The 20902-nt window shown below is 39.5% G+C and overlaps 1 protein-coding gene across 6 annotated transcripts in view; it reads right to left on the bottom strand.

Moving 5' to 3' along the window:
- The window catches only part of Cntnap4 (contactin associated protein family member 4), a 280275-nt gene that overhangs the window by 237019 nt on the left and 22354 nt on the right, over nt 1-20902 (bottom strand). The gene's annotated exons all lie outside the window — the stretch shown is intronic.

Below are 20902 nucleotides of genomic sequence, written 5' to 3'. Positions count from 1 at the left end.
GGTTCAAGGCTTGGCTGAAACCATGCACATTGATTGACATGCAAACTTAATAAACACCAGAACTATGAGTAGATACTTCTTTATAAGTGGTGAACAGACAAACCTTATAGGCTCCAAAAAGAAGGCCAAAGGACCTAGAACATGTGGGTCAGGAGGAGTCACTTCATACCACTTATGAAAAAATAACATGAACAACTACTTGTAAAAACAACTGCATAAACTTGTAAATTTGAACTTTAGCATGCCCCAGACTCCACTAATTCCATTAACAAGCAAGGGCTTCTAGGAATGGCTTACCCATGAAGAGCAACAGTCTCCAGAGGCCGTTTGAGTGCCACAGGAGCAATAAGCATAATGCTAGAGTTTTCATTTCCCATCAAATGAACAAAGCCAGACAGTACTGACTGAGCTGCAGACACAAAGATCTCTGCACCGAGAGGCACATGTGCCACTGGTAACAACAGAGAAACATTCACAACTCACAAGCAGTGTCCAAAGAACAAACAATGATGGTGTGGCCCACAGCAAAATAATACGCAGCAAGGAAAAAGAACTACAGCAATACAAAAAGATTAACTCATAGAAATATTATTTTAGTGGGAAAAATGAGTTATAACAGCAGAGCATATCTGTTAGTTTAGGAAATTTTAAAATGCAAAGCTAAATAACATGTTGTTTGGAAGGATACATGAATTGTCATTCCAATTAGTTTAAGGCAAGGAATGAAACTGTAAAACTTGAGGACTTGTTTGTAATGGGGTAGACTTCAGATGAGAAGAAAGCAACCAGGATGAAATTGCCAAAGGTCAAAGTCTGGGTATTAATGGCACCTTCCAAAGATTCCATTTGGTTATAATACATTAAAAATACACAAGAATGGGCATATATGCATATACTTGTATGGATCTTGGGATCTAATAGAGCAGAGACAAGTCTCCATTTATTTATCTTAAATGTGGATTGCATAGACTACTCTCCGAGTGCAAAATCATGGGAGGAGGTACATATGTAAGAGCATTCACATGCCCGAGGTCAACCCAGGTGTCTCACTGGCCTAAAGGTTACTGATAAAGCTGGGCTGACTGGACAGTATTCAACCTGTTTCTATGTCCCAGGGGCTGGGATTACAAGTGCTTGCCAGCACACCTAGCTTTTGTAGGCAAGTTCAGGGGATCAAACTCAGAATCTCAAGCTTGTTCAGCAAGAATGTTACAAGCCCATTTATGTCTTCAGCCCCACATGTATTGCTTTTACTATTAAAAAGCAAATTACAAAGAATAATACAGGAATAATGTTTGCTTTGATAGTGATGCACGCTTAATTCACTCTGTAAGAGCTTTAAAGTGCTTTACTTTTTCGAATTAAGAAGCTATTCTCACTTCTGCTTTAATCAAAAAAGAGTTCATATCTAGTATTTTTACACATCTTGATAATTTAAAAGCATGTGCGGTTATTGTCTCAAATGTTTTCTTTGACAGTAATTTAATTTAAATTAATTCAAAATTTATCTGGATTCACCTGAAAAGTTAGAGAGTTCTTTCTGCCTTAACATAGCTTGCTCTTGAACGACTTTCACAAGAATTTGTCCATGTGTTTCTTGTGTTCTTTTGAGGTTTGTTGGTTGGTTCTTTAGGGTTTTACTTAGTGTTAGCAATTAAAACCATGACCTCAAGCATGCAAGAAACGCATTCTCTTAGCTGAGCCACGTTCCCAGCCCCCACTTAGTTTCTTAAGATTATCTCATTGCCATGTAAGGCTCACTTTTCCTCTTTTGTACCTTAAATTCTCAAGCTGACTCTTAAGGAAGACAGGTTCTTGCATGTCTATTGATTAGCTTAAGCGATAATACCAGCCAATCTAGTTGTTAACTCAAGTATTAAGGGGTGTAGACATTAAAAGACTTAAAACACATGGAGTGTAGGAGGGGGTGGGTGGTTGTACCCAATTAGATGAGCAACAACCACAATGCTTTAGTACAGTATGGGAGCTAAGGTGTGTGTGTGTTTGTATACACAGAAGTGCATTATGTGTATACGGGGACAGTGTGTGTGTGTGTGTGTGTGTGTGTGTGTGTGTGTGTGTGTTCACTTTTGGGGTCATTTTCAGTATGCAGGTGTGTGGTGCAAGGGGCTGTTTAACTGCTTCTCAAATCAATTATGCAGATCAGCATCGATCCCGTGAATGTGAAATGCATCTCTGGTGCAGTCACTCTGGAAGGTATATATTTATTGCCCATTTGTTTTTGTCAACTGTAAATTGAGAATCCATATTGCTCTACTTTTAGTTTTTAAAGAACAGGATTGAAATAAGAAAAGGGGGCATGTTCCCCATCTGTTGGGAGAGGGACAGGCTACATGGGAGCCTGATCATAGAAGGTTTGAGTGGCGAGCTCTGAGATTGGGTCAAGTTCCAGTGGACCTTCACATGAGTGACACTATTCTTTAGCACAAGCCTAAAAACCCCTCTATAAGCTGCTGTGAGATTCCCTAGCAATAGAATATTTTAGTCATTTTTCTCCAACTAACTATAACATAGTGCATACAATCCTGAGAACTTAGACAATTTCATACATAGTAAATGGCCTTTATTCTTCCCCCATTGAGATATTAATGTTAATAACTTATCAATGAAGTCTTTGAGGTACAAATCTTGGCTCACTTTCTTATCTTACTGTAGTAGAACTGTGATATTTTAAATCAAGCTGGAGTAGGAAGTCAAGTATATAAGAATGCCGTGATCATAAAGACCATTTCTTCAGTTTTTGCTGTCTGGAGGTTGTAGAGCACCATGACAGCATCAGAAAAACATGTCTTGAGAAGCTATTGTTTATTACATATTTGATATTCAAGAGTTTTGACCACAAGGAAGGAAGATCTTGGGCAGTAGTAATGAGTCCGAGGTGACTAAATGGGATATTTCCTGTGAATATTAATTGAATGGAATTGTAGGTTACAGATAGGCCTCCTGTGAGTTTAATTCCAAACAACTGGTTTTTTCAGATTGCAGTAGCAAAACAAGAGTTCTGAACTGATGACACTGAGGGACAACGTTTCAGCCCAAAGATTTGCAACCAGAGTAGACTGTAGCCCTGGGTGCCCCTTCGTAAAACCTGTTGACACATTGAGCAATGGCTATTTCAGGCAGGTTACTCCTGGCAACCATAGATCAGCGACAGAGATGGTCTTCTGTACACTGTATGCACAGGGCATCACTCTACAGTATACAGGACATCACTCTACAACATTTTTCTTCCCAAATTCCAATGGTGCTGAAGCTGGAAAACAGCATTCCAGATTTAAAACCCAGCCTTCTGCCTGAGCAGTCTCTCAGCTGGGAACCTCCAGCTTCCTCTCCTATTTCAATGTGGATAAAATTCTAATTTGCAGCTTTTTACATTTGAATAAAGATCATTCAGGATATACTGGCATATGTGCACTGAAGTCAGGGGGTTGCAATACTGAAATGACAGGTTATTTTAGCTTAACCCAAAATTATGTTTTTGTTATTAAATACTACATTGGATCATAATAGCACCCTGGTCTCTTCACCACAAGTTATGTTGTTGGTAGAAATAAAAGTCAGTAGGTGCAAATAACAAGACACAGGGGGAATGATGGGTGCATTGACTAGTAGGATATAATAATAGAGTTGCCAAACATTTTAGGGAAGCTGACTGAATCCAAAATGGTAGCAGACATGTTGGGACATTATTAGATATTTCTATTAGACCAAGAAACTTTCATTATTGGGCTTCTCCAGAATTATAACACATTATTTGGCATTTTTGGCATTTTAAAGGTCATATGAAGATTTCTGTTTTTACCTTGATATCAGTTAAGGAGCAGAACTGTGGATTTTAGTCTTTTTTATTTAAAACAGTGGTTCTCAACCACTGTAATGACCCTTTTGGGGGGTCAAGTAACCCTTTGATAGGGATCATCTAAGAACATTGGAAAACACAGATACTTACATTATGATTCATACCAGTAGCAAAATTGCACTCATGAAATAGCAACAAAAAGAATTGTATGGTTGGGGTCATTATAACACAAGGAACTATATTAAAGGGTCACAGTATTAGGAAGGTTGAGAAGCAGTTGCTTAAAATAATAAATCTGCCCATTGATTGATTAAACTTAGATAATTAATGAATTATGTTAGAATATCCATAATAGGAAAAAAGTTTTCTAACTTATGTTGAAATATTTTCAAATACACAGAAAGTGTGAGAGTGTGTGTGTGTGAGAGAGAGAGTGTGTGAGTGTGTGTGTGAGAGTGTGTGTGTGTATGTGTGTGTGTGAGAGAGAGAGAGAGAAAGAGAGAGAGAGAGAGAGAGAGAGAGAGAGAGAGAGAGAGAGAGAGTGCATGTAGAGGGACAGAGACATAGAGAAACACTCCTGCTTTCAGATCAATAGTTCAGAAAAGTCAGCATTTGTTTCTTCCATGAGAGAAAAACTTACCCTTGTCATTAAAAAGACAATGATAAATTAGATCTCTCGAAAGCTGTGTGTATGGGAAAATTCAGTAGTCTCTCACAAACGAAGGTGCAAGCTGTATTGAAAGTATTTTAATACAGCTCGATAGAAAGTAATTTCCTTTTATTTTGCAAAAGGCTTTAATGCATAATTCTCTTAAGTAAGTAAAAGCTGTTCAGATTTTAATAAAAGTAATTCAATTTTCTTAAGCTGTTTGCAATATTACCTGTACCAAGACAGTAAGTGTATATTAAGGGTGCTGCATTCTCAGTGTTCTACATCTCTTACCTCATTTGGTCCTGAAGAATACCCTACACTGTTCTATTAGATGCTGGGGCAATTTTGTCATGAAAAATACCCTACCATAAACTATTAAGTACTGGGACAATTGAGGGAAAATAAGGCACACTAGTTGAATAAAGCACCCAAGGATACATTAGGAATGAATGGATTTACAGTGTCATAGCTTCTGTTCTGGGACAAACGTTCTGTTTAAAAGAGAATTGGTCATCCAAAATATACAATATAGAAAGTCAGGGCTGATTTGCAAGAACATGCAGCTTAACTGCTGCTGAATAACCACCTGCCCTGGTGTTCCGGAAACCTGCCAAAATCATTTGCATCCTTGCTAATGAATCATACTGCCCATAAGGCTATGCATTGGAGATCGGCATGGGAGCGGGAGGAGGGCAGGAAGATGATTATCTTAAAAGTTCCCTTATACTAGAAGCAGAAATGACTCATTTTATAGGGAGCTTTGAAAACATCGGTGTTTCATTCCTTTGAGAAAATGGATTTCATGAACCTGGGCCAAACATACCATTGACAGTTTTAGGATTAAGGAATAGCCTCTTCCTCAAGAAATCCATATCCTTGAAAAAATTTATTCCAATCTATATTATTGAAAGCTCATCTACTTGAAATTGGAAACCATGAACTAAATTAAAAGGTAAAGTATACGATTATATTGATGTATACTATTAAAAAATACTCTGAGCAAGGCAAGATTTCATCCACACAATAATATTGTCCTATTACCATAAACCCTAGTTGTTAGTTTCATGGGTTTAGAGAGAGTCCTGTCCCTTGACCTAGCCTGACACATGGCCTGTAATCTGTGCCTGGTGTATGTGTCTCTGATATCTGCCCAATGAGAAGCTGGATATAGGAGAGGCAAAGGCCAGACCACAGGGAGAAACAGAAGCTTCAGCAACCAGTTCCAGAAGCCACCATTAGCCCCTTCAGGAAATGCCTGCAAATAGCCAGGCCTTGGCAGATAACAGACAAGTTCCCTAACATTTGTCTCTGCTTCCACATTAAGAGAGGCTACCAACTAAGTCAAATATGTGTTCCCAATCAATCACTCCGGATGCCCTGCTTCTGGTTAGTCTGATCACAACTTTTCCATGCCCACAGCCTCTAATCTGGTGCACTGAAGCCCTGCCTGACACTATACAGCTTCACTCTCTTCTGCCTGCCTTTGAGCCTCTGCCAAGCCCCAGTGACAGGACAGCAGCTAAGTCCTCTGCTGCAGCAAACAGCAAATAAACAGCCTCCACTTGTTCCCATTTGGGTGGTGTGCATTTGTTTCCACTCCAGCGAGCTCTCCTCAGCTCTCCCATCTCACTTTCCCAGCTAGAGTCACCCATGTGTTCGTGAAGCACACTAAGGAAGCACAACCAGGACCATGCTACTTCGATAACTACTAAAATAGATGTGCAAATGAATTCCTATCCATTGGAGTGTTCTGTTGCTTTCACACATGTCTTTATGTTTTATGCTGATGTTTCATGGGTTTGTTTTAGGACTGAAGAAATAGCTATGATATCACACTCCACCCCTTTCTCCCTATAAAGCCATGTGAACTGAGTACACAGAAGCAGATATTTTTCGGTGATGGTGGGTGGATGGGAAAGGGGTAAAAGTTTTAAAGAAAATGAAAATACTAGTGAGCTTGAGTAAGAGGGAAAAAATAGATGAAGGGAGAGATGACAGGATTAAGAGTAGATAGTGCTTTTGCATCAGACCCGATTTCAGTTCCCAGCAGATATGTTAGATGGCTTACAACCACCCATAACTCCAGCTCCAGGGTACCCAATGCCTCTGGCCTCAGAGGGCACCTGCACTCATGTGCACACACAGATAATAAGAATACACACAATTCTAAATAAAAATAAATAGATAAAAGGTGACATGTTTAGAAAAGGAACAAGAGTTGGGGGGAAACAAAGATGAAAATGGGACTAAAAAAGAGCTGATTTCTTGTTCTGCGGGTAGCAGAACAGGCTCTGCACTGGCTTATCTCATCCTCTCATCATTACCTAAAATAACTCCTCAGCAAAACTAAACACTAGTGAGGGAGTTGACTACAAATTCCTTAGCTTCTCTGAGTATTAATTTGACTTTGACGTGAAAATTAACATTCACTTGAGGATAGTGGTTTTAGATATATTAAATGGGATAAACATGAGCTTCTAACTGTCAGTCAGTGGCTTAAATTAAAAAAATAGCATATTGCTGCAATTTAAAACAAGTAAACATTTATCAGTGTGTTTGTACAAGCCTAGCTAAAGACAGACATGCTTCCCAAACAATTCGTGTAGGCAGCAATCTATAAGTCCGTATGCATTTTTTCCCACAGAAGGATGGGCAAGAGGTATTCATGGCTGCTAATGCTTGTGGTGTTAGTAGGGTGAGCGTTCACATGGAGGCAAACACTGGCTTATGCGCTCCAAGTTACAGCCTTACTTTAAAGAGCTTTCCCAATTAATCTTCACAAATTAATGGATTAATGGGAAGGCAGTTAACTTTTAACGACAGCACAGCCAGAGGCTGATTGATTTTGGAGTTTTAATAGCAACTATTTAAATTCTAGATATTAGGACAAAGAGACTCACAAATCCACCCCAGAAAAGCAACCAAAGGTGAAGGGGTGAAAGAAGTAATTGTTTTAAAGTCAAGTGAACATTGACGTTCTAGGAGTCTATGTCCTTTACAGACTTTCATCGACAGATAACTTGACCACATTTAGCACTGTGTCTTTTATGTAATAACAGGAGTAATGTGAGATTGTGGAGTAAGCTTTTCTGTATTTTATTGTGTATGGATTTATTGTATAAGATACATATCCAACCTGGGAGTTAGGGATGGTGTGGATAGGCAAGATTCTGGAGAATGAGGACAGAGGTTTCACAAGAGCCCACCTCTGCATGCAGAGCTACAGGTGGGCAATGGCTGCTGAGAGAGGGAGACACATTTTCCCCCAGGGATGAGACTCTCCTGGTTGTCGAATCCCAAGTGATCATCCCTGGACATCCCCAAGTATGAACAAAACTGAATGGACTCAATAAGTTGCACATACATATGTATGTAACAATCATAATGTGGGTGGGGGTGAAAATGATATAGATGAAGTGGTCACAAATGAAGTTCTCAAAAATAAATTTTAAAGTTTTTAATACAAAAAAAAGATACTCAAAAGAACTAGTGAATCAATATATTTAAAAATATATTTAGATATATTTTAAATATATAAGATAGTTAAATATATTTTACACTTAGAAGTATTTTAAATACATAATATAGTTAATTAAATATATTTTATATTTAGATATAAATATACATGAGATGCTGAAGCACATTTCAATTTTCCTCAAAAAAATTGTATAGATCCATTCTTTCTTTTTTTAATTCAGTCATTTTTCATTCCATCACACACCTCACTTCATTTGCTTTTAGGAATGTAAGAAAAATTGAAAGATATGTGTTGTCAGTTGAAGTATGACTGATGGTTGACACAGGTAACATTTCCATGTGTCTCCTCTCAATGTCTGAGAATTGTCATTCTTCTCCACTGCTTTTAGAAGCATAAATTAATTATAATTTTTTATTTACTTGTGGTCAAACTTATTTGTGTTAAATGTTTGTTTTTCTTGTTTCATGCTCATCTTTAGTTTTGTTTATTTTTTTATTAAATGAAGTATCAAAGCAATTACACTTGCTTTGCTGTTAGAGTATTGAGCTATACCTTTCATAATCAAAATCTCTCTCTCTCTCTCTCTCTCTCTCTCTCTCTGTGTGTGTGTGTGTGTGTGTGTGTGTGTGTGTGTGTGTATGTGTGTGTGTGTGTGTGTGTTTACATGTGTTCATGGTAGGACTACACCTATGTGCATTTGTGTCTGGAGGCCAGAAGCCAGCCTCAGGCGTGGCTCCTGAGAAGTCACCCATCTTTATTTTTGAAACAGGCTTTTTCAAGTGGCCTGGTCTCATCAATAAGGCCAGGCTAGATCAGAGATTTGCCCGTCTCTATGTCTCCAGCACTGGGATTAAAAGTACACACCACCATGCTCTGTTTTTTTTTTCTTTTTCCCCACATTATCTGGGTATCACTCAGGTCCTCACGATTGTGTGGCAAGCACTTAACTTACTCAGCCATCTTCCCGAGCTCCCTATTGATCTCTTAGTTAAGTGGTGTATTTAAAAGAAATGACATGAGAGACACAGGAAGTTGAGAAATGTGAGCTTTGGATGCAGAGAAGCCTTAAAGGCTTGCTCAGGCACTGCCCAGAATCTGATCCATACTACTCCAACTTGACATATGTCTGCCTATAATGCACACAAAAGCATACTTCACAGAAGACCTTGACAGCTTCATGGGATGAAATCCCTAAGATACAGAAAGTACAGAGCAGGATACTCAAAACAATGTATCTCTTTTCTTCTAGTCCCAGCTCCAGTGAATAAAGAAAAATGTATCCTTTGGAGAAGTTATTAATATGCTTGTCTTGAATACCCCACCTTGGAAATTAGTGTGATAAATGGATTTAGTACATTTGTGAAAACAAACTATTCCTAGCAGGTAGCACAGGAGTTATTGGAGGTACAAGAAGAATATTGACTTCTTCCCTCCAACATCTCACATTCGAATCTTCTCATTGAGGACAACACTCAGACATCTTACTTTCTCTTATGGTATTTGGCCTCCTGTAATCATTCCAACTAGATGCTCTCCACATTCAGTTGGGGACTTATTTCACTGAGTACCCTTAGGGTTTTGTTTGTTTGCTTCTTCGCTTAGAGATCAGTAGGTCAGGAAGAAGAATTTGGTGAAACTCTAGGGCCCAGTAACTGTGCACCCGGGAATGATCATTGAGGGAGGACAGATCCTTAGAAAGACAGTGGCGAATTGCTTTTCATTGCACCAAGCAGAACATGGCCATCTTCACAGCACCAGCTGTGTCTACTCAACCAAAAACATCACAGCAGGGCTTGTGGGTCATTGACATTCCCTCACAGAATCAGGGAGCCAGGAGACTCATTGACCCCTTCACCTGGGTATCTGACCTCTCCTCCTAGCCAGTTATAGGCAATTCTTCCTTTGTTGTACAAAGTCTTTGTGTCTCAACTCTTAAAGGGGGTACTAGACTATATAGGCTGAGGTCAGAGAGAGGGTTCCATTTATATGACAATAGAGGAGCCATTGTCCATGCAGGCTGATGACTTTCCAGTTAAGTTGCTTTGGGGTCAATCATGTTTTTGTCAATAACCTCTTATCCTTAAGCCCAGTAAACTCATTCCTTTCTCAAGGGGAACTTTGGTGCCACTGAGCTTTATTTTATCATTGGGACCTTAGAAGAAGGGAGGATGTAAGATATTACCTAGTCCCTTCTAGGGAGAAATTCTCAAAACAGTACTTCAAAATTAAGTTTATAAGCAGATGAGAAAAATTGTGGGTCTTCTGTGGGTTTCTCCAACCTGGTCTTGACTCCTTTGCTCATCACTCCTCCCTCTCTGCAACTGGATTCCAGCAGTTTGGCTCAGTGCTTAGCTCTGAATCTCTGTGTGTATTTCCATCAGCTACAGAAAGAGCTGACCTGAACAAGGGGGAGCTCATGGACCCCAAACTGATAGCTGGGAAACTAGCATAGGACCAATCCAGACTCCTTGAACATGGGTGTCAGTTAGGAGGCCTGGGAAATCTATGGGGCCTCTGGTAGGTATCCCTAGTATAAGAATGGACTTTGTGAGCCCATTCCACATAGAGGGATACTCTCTCAGCCTAGACACACCGGGCAAGTCCTAGGCCCTACTCCTAGGACTTTGAAGATTCCCCCATGGAAGGCCTCACCCTCCCTGGAGAGCAGAAAGGGGATGGGATAGGGGGTTGGTGGGGGGCAGAAGAGGAGGGAAGGGAGAGGGAACTGGGATTGACATGTAAAACAAGATTGTTTCTAATTTAATTTTTTAAAGGAAAAAAATTTGAATGGCAAAAAAAATATATGGGTCTTATCTGACATCTACCATTCATTCCCTACTGCTAAATCCTGTAAACTCCATTCAATACCCAGATCTACCCTAGTTCTTAGTCTGAACTAAATGCTGAACTAAGCCTTAGACTCAAAAGTCTTAAATACATTATTTAAAAATGAATGATGGAAATAAATGACTAATCACTCAGCTTGGGAGAACACAAGGTAAGAAACACAAAGAAAGTTCAGGGAGGGAATTAATTAAAAACATAGAAATAACAAAATAATTAAACAAATCTAAGACCTGGTTCATCCTGGGGAACATAATCAATCATTTTTCAAAAAAGTTAGTCCCAGAGGGAAAGCAGAACTATGTAAAATACAAACCAACTAGGAATTCGTTATCTTTCTTCTTTTTCTTCTTTTGTACTAAGATCATATAAATTTTCCTGAGTGAATTTCTACAGACAATTGCTTGTTTTTCAGAGCCCAAACACAGAAGAGAGCAAGGAAGAGCTAAGTGACTGTAATATTCATTTACCATTTGCTCCCTAACAAACTGTTGTGCATTCCATGTCTCAAAATGACATCTATTTATTATCCTGCAGCCCGACATGTCAGAAATTCATAATCAGCTCAACTGGGATGAAATCAAAGTTTCTGGAGAGCAATATTGCTGGTGGAGGCTCAAGAGAATAGTATCCTTCCTTTTCCAGCAACCAAAGGCTACCTGCAATGCTGGGCTTGGGCCCTGTACTTGACCTTAGCATCTACCACCAAACCCGCTCTAATTCTCCTACCACTCTCTTTCACTTCCTGAGATTCTTGTGGTGACATAAGGCCAATATAGATAACCCAAGAAAACCCATCCCAAGTCATTTGCTTAGCTACAATATGCAAAGTCCCTTCAACCATAAGTAAGTGCCATAATTACAGAGCCAAGAAAAGCCATGTGGAAGAGCACATGCCCGTAAGTCCAGCACTTGGGTGCTGAGCTAGGAGAATCAGGAGTTTGAGGATAGCCTGGATAATATAAAGAAAGTACTTAGTTCCCCATGTTTGATCAGTAGTATCCACATTTATATTTTTGACTTTCAATGTCTGCTAATTTAAGAATTTCCAGAGCTGGAACTACTTCAAAAGTTTTTAAGAATTTTGTTGGCATGGTATGTGTGTGTGTGTGCATGTGCACATATGTGCCTGCATTTGTATACATGTGCATGAGTGCACACACAAGCAGATAGCTATGGAGGCGAGAAGAGGGTATCAGATTCCCCTGGAGCTAGAGCTACAGGTGGCTGTTAGCTGCCTGATGTAGGTGCTGGGAACCAAGCTAAGGTCCTCTGAAGAGCAGTACATGATTTTAGACACTGAGCTATTTCTCTAGCCAAAAGCGAAATAAAATTTGGCTCTGTGTTTCTTACAAAATTTGGTAAGAACAGTTCCCTGAGAAGGAGAGAGAGAAAGGTAGCATTCAAGCATTATCATTCCTAATCATCCTCCTTCCCTCTAAGCAAAGAGGATTTTCCAGAATCATTAACTTAAAAATAAAGTAAAATTATCCTCATAACGCATGGTTCACCTATGAGGGGATAGTTTTAATGTTTTAAAGGCCATATGTTTTCTTCCTACTTCTTGAGTTTTAGCATTGCTTTTGCTTACTACAGAAAAATGGAAATTAAAACTACGTATGATGCAGAAATCAAGAAGTTTTGGTTCAAAAGGAAAGTGGAAAGAGATTGAGAGAATATGAGCATCTATAGATACTCATTGATGCACTTAGACACGGCTCTCACCCATGCTGTGCTGACTACACCCTGTGTATGTGAAGTTACAGTAACCATGTACCCCTATGTACATGCTATTTGCATTAACTGATATTTTCTACCTGAAATTGCCATGTTTTAAACTCTGATTCCTGGAGGGAAAATTGGGTAAGCCTCAATTCACTTTTTATTCTAGTCATATTAGATGGTATTTTGACATCAAAGAAGAAATACTCCATCTTATTACCAAATCATTTTGAGAATTGTTATTTGTGCCACCAGCTACTACACACTTAAAAATGAAGGCTGAAATGTTCAAAGTGATAAGGAATTTTTCTGAAGACAGGTGGATTTTAGTAGGGGAGTTCACCAAGCTATTTTAATAAACAGCTATTTCTTACTGAGGGAGAAAAATCAAGCCAACTAGAAACAATACGCTTCTCTGAACAATAACATATGAGATTAAGCAGAAGCTGTTTCCATTTCATTGGTTAAGATTATTGTGTTTGATTTCATAATCAAGCAAGGGACGAGCTTGGCTGGCCTTGGAGGTTGCCTTCCACTGTGTTGGCAGCTTAACTGAAAGCTGGCTGAGCAGGTATGAATTAGCTCCATGACAGATCCGACTGGATTCCATAAACAACACCTTTCTCATAAAGCCCGGCCCCTGAGCAGGGAACCACTGGATGAACACACATGTTCCAAACACCTGGTCCACGTAAAAAGAGGTGGTTCTGTGGCCTAGGCTCTTTTCCTTTAGGAGGACAGCCAGTTCTGAAAACCTGTCTTTAGGCAAAACGTCTAAGCTAATATCCAAGATTCTAAGCCATGTGGTAAATATCTTACATGCTCTGCTCCAGTTGAGTGCAGGCAGAACCTTTAAAGGTGACCTGCTGACACTGGTATGATTACATTCTATTACCCAACAAAGGGGATTTTGGACATAGAATTAAATTCATTAAAATCCTGGGCTGAGGGTATAGCCCAGCTGGTGGAGTGTTTGCCTAGCATTCATGAAGCACTGAGTTCCTTCATTAACTGGGTGCAGGCTTATATATTTAACACATAAGAAGCAGAGGCAAGAGGATCAGGAGTTCGAGGTCATTCTTGACTATAGAGCAAGTATATAAATGCAAGACCAGCCTGGATTTAGTAAGACTCTGTCCCTCATCACTATCACCCCCAAAAATCTTATTTTATTTGATCTTTAGTTATTGAAAGGTCAGATCATCCCACCCTTCAAAAGCCTAAAAGACAGAGACACAAAGAAATCAGAGATGAGAAGTGTGAGGGAAATTTTGCCTACTGGTCTTCAAGATGCAAATTGCCATGCCATTGGCTAGTGCCACTTGGTAAGATGCAGTAATTGCTCCTATAGGACCTGAGGTTCCAGTTGGCAACACACAAGAAAACATGAACCTTGCTACCAGGAACTGAATTCTGCTAAAATACTTGTAACCTAAGGAGTATCCTTAATGTTGTTAGGTCCTTGTCTCTTTTTCAAACTGTTGTGTCCTTCCCAACATTTGATGACATCCCTTCATTATTAGACAAATTCTGGCAATCCATTTGCTTCCAAATCTTTCCATATATGAGTTCAGATACATTTTGCAAACACTTTGTTAATTGTTAATGATGTCTTAGATATATGTTCTAAGTCATGAATTTTAAGAACATGAATTAGTTAAAAATAGGAAATATGTTTCACCATGCCTTTTTTGCATATTCTAACATGATCTACTTTTGGCTTCAAACACACCTACAAAAGATCCTTTTAAATTTATCATTTAAAATTCAAAGCACTAAGTTTAGTTTAAGATAATTCTTAAAGTTCTCAATATTCTATAGTAAAAGTGATCTTCATATATCCCCCATTTGGTTCTTTGAGACACCTTGTTTAGAAAAGATAATTGTCTTAGCTAGGCATGGTGGCACATGTTTGTCATCCCAGCACTCAGGAGGTTGAAGAGAGAAAATCTTGAGTTCAGACTTAGACTGTGCAAAATAAAATAAACTGAAATAAAATAATTCCATTCAAAAGACAAAACTCAGCCGGGCGTTGGTGGCGCATGCCTTTAATCCCAGCACTCGGAAGGCAGAGGCAGGCAGGCAGATCTCTGTGAGTTCGAGGCAGCCTGGTTTCCAGAGAGAGTGCCAGGATAGGCTCCAAAGCTACACAGAGAAACCCTGTCTCGGAAAAAAAAAAAAAAAAAAAAAAGACAAAACACAATAGTCTTAACTCAAGCTTCTCTTTTTGGTCCCATTTTTACAGGTATCTCCTACTGAGGCTTCATTAGAATTAGAAATTTGAATTGTATAGCTTTAAAATTTAAGTTCTAAATTTAAGCATAGAGAGTATATTCAAATAATATAGCTTTTACTTTGTTTTCATGTCTATCATTTTCCATTTTCATTTTAGTTCCCAAGTATTTGTTTACTCATTCACTCCATAGGCACTCTGTTATCAAAGTCTCCCCCCCATTAGCCTATAATTCGAGTACCCCTCTGGCATGTGTCAAAATGTTTGATATACTGCAAATTGACTTCATGCTTAGAAAGGAAGACATTCCTAGAATAACTTGACCCACACCAATGCACCAGCGAAATTTTAACTGGAGCTCTGTAGAAAAAAGTGCTAAGAGAGAGATCTGCATTATCAAGTTGACTGAACTGAGAGAGAATAAGATTAGTGAAGCATATGTCTGGGTGTGTGTGAGAGTGACAATGGATTTTTGACCTACTCAATGACTTAACCCACAGATGAATTTGAATCTTGAATATACTACTTAGAGTCAGAGGAACTGTGTAGTGGCATCTTGTTCCGACAGTTGACTTGCAATTGTGGCTGTATCCTAGGGGTGTGGCTTCAGGTGTGCAGATGTGACACCTTATAAAGAAGACGAGGTGTTGGCTCACTCTCTCGGGTGGTAGTTGGAACTCTGGAAGAGCAAAGACTGCATCTTTAGGAGAAGGAAGACCTTGGAGGTTATTTACCATTAATTGTGTAAATGCTTCCCCAATAAATACCTGTTAGTCATTCATCTTGGATCTTGTGGATGAATTTATCCCTGCCTTCAATCCCACTTTCAGAACTGTGGGAAATGAAGCCTGGTTGGAGGAAGTAGGTAATGAGGAGCAAGCCTTTGTAGAACATGTCTTGGGCTCAGTTCCTTCCTATTACTGTCTAGGCTTCCTGGTGGCCATGAGGTGAATAGCTCTGTTCCACCATGCCCTCCATCAAGATATTCTGCCTAATCAATGGAGCCAGCCAACCATGTACAGAAGTCTCTGAAACGATGAGCCTCAACAAGTCTTTCTTCAATTAGACCCTTTAAGTATCCTTATGGGCATTAAGACCCTGAAAAATACACCATGACAGTTACAGATGTTCATGTTATGTCCCAGTCAGTTAAACCCTTACCCAACCCCTCAAAGGCATCTGTCCATTTCCTAGGTGCTGCACTGAAGGTCAGAGGATTTAAGTTTCTTGCTGAAGTCCTGGGGCATATTTTTATTTTCCCATAAAGCTTTATTTTGAAGGTGATTATGCTGCCAGAACTGCTTTCCCACCTCATTATCTGACCATCTGACCATTATTTTATTTCTTTAATGTATGGATGTGCACATGTGTGAATGTTCGTGTGTGTGTGTGTGTGTGTGTGTGTGTGTGTGTGTGTGTGTGTGTGTGTGTGTGTGTGTGTGTAGGTTTGTATGAATTTGTGTTCATGAAATGGCCAGTCTCAGGTGTCATTCCCCAGGAATTCTGTCTACCTTCTAGGAATCAATCTCTTACTGGCTTGGAACTTATCAATTAGGCTAGCCTGGCTCTCCAGTGAGCCTCCAGGACGGTCTTTGTGCCTTCCCAGTACTGGAACTACAAGCATGTGCTTCAATGCCTGATAGTTTTCTTGGGTTCTGAGGATGGACTTCAGCTTCTCTAGTTTGCAAGAGAAGCATTTGTCAACTGGACTATTCTCCTAAGCCCTGTTGTCTGAACTCAGAAAGAGTCACTGAGTAAATATTTGAAGGCATTGTTTTCAATGGGGCATGATGGAGGAATGCACAAGGCACACCAGATAATGACACTGATCAAACATGTTCTCTGAAGCAAGATTTCTTCAAATGTGCATCAGTGAGATACCAGGCATCACTATAAAAAGATGACTTAACTTTCTGAGCACAAGACATCATCACCACCAATGAAATTAGGAGTCAGTGTAGAGAGGAAGTGGTAGGTGCAGCCTCACCTTAGGATCTCTGCTGTTCCACCTCCTCATCTCTGACTGGCTCTTGGTATTAAGTGCCCCCACCAGACAGTGTCTCTGCTATGAGAAAAGAAGACTTTGTAGAAATGTTCCCACAGTTAGGGGTGCAACCTGGAGATGGTTCAGAGTCCAGCTTCCCAGTGTCCCTACAGGCAGCTGAGTGTCTAGAAGCCTCAAGTGACTATAGCATGTGTTTAGGCACACACAGGCACACACATAAACAAGTGTTCATCATTACTTCTAGGATATGGTCATATCTCTCACTAGCTTTCTATGTGCACTTCAGATTCTAATGAATTTCTCCACTGTGTGGTCCCTGGAACAGAGGCTCTGGCTGCTTCTCAGACCTTCACCACTCACAAGCACAGGGATGGGGTAATCTAAACAATCTAATTGCCATCCATAAAACCTGGCACGTTAATTATAAACTCATCTTCAGTTCTACTTGCTCCCACCCCATCAGCCGTTGGTATGGATGTTCCAGGACTATTACATTCTGATTATTACATTTCGGGTCAGCCTGGCTACTCCATTTTGATTAAACTAAGAGTTCTATTTGCGTTTGCTTTGCCTCGCCTCTGCTGAGACCCACCACATGGAATGGCCTCCAGACAAAGACCTGTTGGCTGACCTCCTTGGGCTTAAGTGTTCTCCTTGTTTTTATGGCACCCCGTGTAACACTCTTGCTCAGTAATTAAAATAATGCATTGAAATGCTGCGCCTGTATTTCTCATCCCTGCTGAAGTGCTCAGCCCCATGCTGTGGTTTAAAAGGCCATGGCAGAAATGGAGGAGTGGATGGAGGGACCCTGAAAGAGGGCTTGCTCTGATTTGGGTAGTGATTTGTTGCTATGCAAATAGATGGATGAAGGTTGCAGAGACGGGAAAGTGTTTCTGACTAGAGCTGATCTAAAAGGGATGATTCATTTGACATAGAGCTGAGGGGAGGAGGAGACAAGAAGCAGGTATGACTTTCGATTTCTAGCTTAATAAGAGGGTTATCCGTCCTTGAAACATGAATATTTTTTAAATATTTTGAGTATTGAATTACTATTTTGTGAATTGTTCGAGGTTTTTAAAAGACAGTTTTCTGTATCACAGATGCTAAGCATAACCAAATGGAGCAAAGAGGCTGGGAAGTGGCTCAGTGGGTAAGAGCATTTGCTATGGAAGCATGAGGAAATGTTCAAATCCTCAGCACCCTTCAGCACTGTGGGAGCAGAGACAGGAGGGTAACTGGGCTTACGACCACCAGCTCAGCTCCAGGTTCAGCAAAAGACCCTGTTTCAAAGTAATAAGAAAGAGACTTGATGAAGCAGGACAGTCCATGTTCTTCTCTGGCCTCTGCATCCAAAATCACAAACTGGTACATACAGGTGTATGCATACATCACACAAAACAACAACAACAACAACAACAACAACAACAACACACACACACACACACACACACACACACACACACACACACACTCAAAAGGCAAGATACTTGAAGTTTTTTAATAAGGCAGTTTGAGAACACCACACTGAGGGTTTGTGTATGATCATTAAAAAGTGAAAAGCATGTCTGCATATCATCTATCACCTACCTATCTACCATACGTTAGAAACTCCTAGGCTTCTTACCTAGTAAATGTTGATAAATCTAAAACATAATGGATTATTTCATGGCCTGGGAATATATATTTCAAAGAGCTGGGGAATTTAAATTGTAGATTGGATTCAATTAAATCAAATAAAATTACTATCTTAAAACTAGGAATTCAATTTTTACTGTAAATCACTTCATAATATACACATCTGGAAAGACAATTCCTTTCAAACTTTTTAGCTACAGAACAAATAAATTAGGCATATTATAGTAACTGGATAAAAACAAACCACTTTGGTTCAGGGAATATCTCAAAGATTTCATGTTGCAAGGGATTTATATTGGTAGCTTCATACTTCTAACAGAATTTAAGATAGTTTGCAGTTTTGAAGCAAAATGTAGATAAAATAATGTTTTACAAATACTGATGTCTAAATATTAGCCGAGAAAATCTACCCAAGTGATGTCCTTAGTTTCCTGGGGTGGGGGGGCAGACAGGTGGCAGGGGGTTGGGAATATAGGGATTGAGAATGTTAGGCAAATGGCTCTACCACTGAGCTAAATCCCAGTCCTAGGAACATTAATTAAAATGGCTTTCAGGAAACCAATTGCTGGTTTTCTTGTCCACGTATAAATTTATAATTCTTAAAATGCTAAGGACTTTTTTATTTTTTGTCTTTTTTTATAAACAATCTCCTTCATACTTTTCATAAATCTTCAAAGTTCACTTATTAAATTAGTAAAGTTTCTTTCTTCCGAACTTTGTTGAGGGGGGGAAAAACCTTCCAGGTTTGTCTTCATAGCTGGATATGTCCAGGGGCAAGTTTTAAAAATGTAACAGTTGCCATTGGAGAGCCACAGGAAGCCTCAAATGTTTCCTGCCACTGAGTTTTAAATCTCACAAGAGTATAGAAGGATGCAGAGCACATTGGAGGACGAAAGCTCTCTGGAGGGGCAATTATCTTGGCTTTTCTCAATGCTTAGGGTATCAGGTATGGTCAATAATTTAGAAGCACCCACTGATGGCTGCTGAATCCCCAGGTGTAGCCAAAGAACTGTTTTCAAAATGATGTGTAGTTTCCAAAAAGGCAAGTTAAGACCATCATGGCAAACCATTGCACTTCCCTTTCATAACTCTTTTGTTGGGGAACAGTATCTGTGCAACTTTATGTACCCGGTTTCTAGAACACACTTCAAACATGTAATGCACTTGCAACATCTGTTTAAATGGACCAAATCCAATGCAAGATCCTGTTCTAAATTCAAATTGAGGGGCTAGGGCAATGAATCAGTGGTTAAGAGCCAATATTGCTCTTGATAAGGATTTCAGTTGGGTTTCCAGCACCCACACAGGGTGACCCTCAAACACCTGTACCTCAAGCCTCAAGCACATATTCGCATAGACACACATACAATTAACCAAAAATAATGAAAATAAATCTGTTATATTCAGGTTGACATTTGTTTTCCCCCATTTTTATCTGTACACATGGGCAGCAAATACTTAAATACTAAATATGCTTGACAAGAAGCAATATGCTTGTCCAGAAGCAACTGACAACTCAACTATAGGAATTCAGCATTGTGTTAAGGGGTTATCTTGTCTTTAACGACTAAGGTAAATGGAATAGAGATCAGTAAGAAACAAGAAAACATCATAGTGCCCAAAGATGGAACAGAATTCTCTATAAGATTTCCAATTCTGGATAATGCCTTATTTTTGCCAAGAGAAAAAAAATGTTGCTAAAAATGCAATGATAGAAAGAATTTATTTGTCATTACTAATGTCTTCCCAAAGCACAGCACTTACCTAGGGACACATAAGCTTACAACAATTAATGATGCTCCTTTGTTTCCTGAACTTCTTTGTTTGGGAAGAGAGTTTAGCAGGTAAGAGGGATCTGAATTTGATTCCCTAGCAACTACATAAAAGCTAGGCATAGACATATTTGTCTGCAACCCCATCTTTGGTGTCAGGGATTGGGTAGAAACAAGGAGATCCCTGCAGTTCATGAGCCAGTCAGCCAGCCTAGCCTAAAAGGTTCAGTGAGAGGCCCTATCTCAGGAGGGGAGAGGCAAAAAGTGACAGAGTCAGACACTACACACCCTCAGGGCTCAGCATGACTTTGAACAAGTACAAGTATATATATACACATTTGAATAAGATAGATAGATAGATAGATAGATAGATAGATAGATAGATAGATAGATGATAGATAAAGGAATAAAAGGAAAATCCCATATTGGGAAAAGCAGCTAAATAAAAAAGGCAAACTACAAAATTTGGAAGGCATAAACACATTTACAATAAAACAAAAGCTAACATCACCCTTTGGAATCTGCACTCTATATCTCATGAATCTCTCCTGCCAGTTGGCTATGATGATTTTCAGTCACGGATTGTTTCCATTGTCTCCTCTTTGTGGATGAATTCTTGGATTCTGTACTTTCTATATGACCTACATGAGTCACTCCATAAGCTCAGTATCTGTTCTTCAGGGTCCCACATCAGAGTCCACTTTCTCTTCCTTTCTAGTCCCGTCCTCACATCGCCATGAG

This window comes from Cricetulus griseus, chromosome 3 (assembly GCF_003668045.3).
Source record: "Cricetulus griseus strain 17A/GY chromosome 3, alternate assembly CriGri-PICRH-1.0, whole genome shotgun sequence".
Classification (NCBI taxonomy): domain Eukaryota; kingdom Metazoa; phylum Chordata; class Mammalia; order Rodentia; family Cricetidae; genus Cricetulus; species Cricetulus griseus.
Note: the sequence above shows the minus strand (reverse complement) of the source record. Positions and strands in the feature narration are given on the sequence as shown.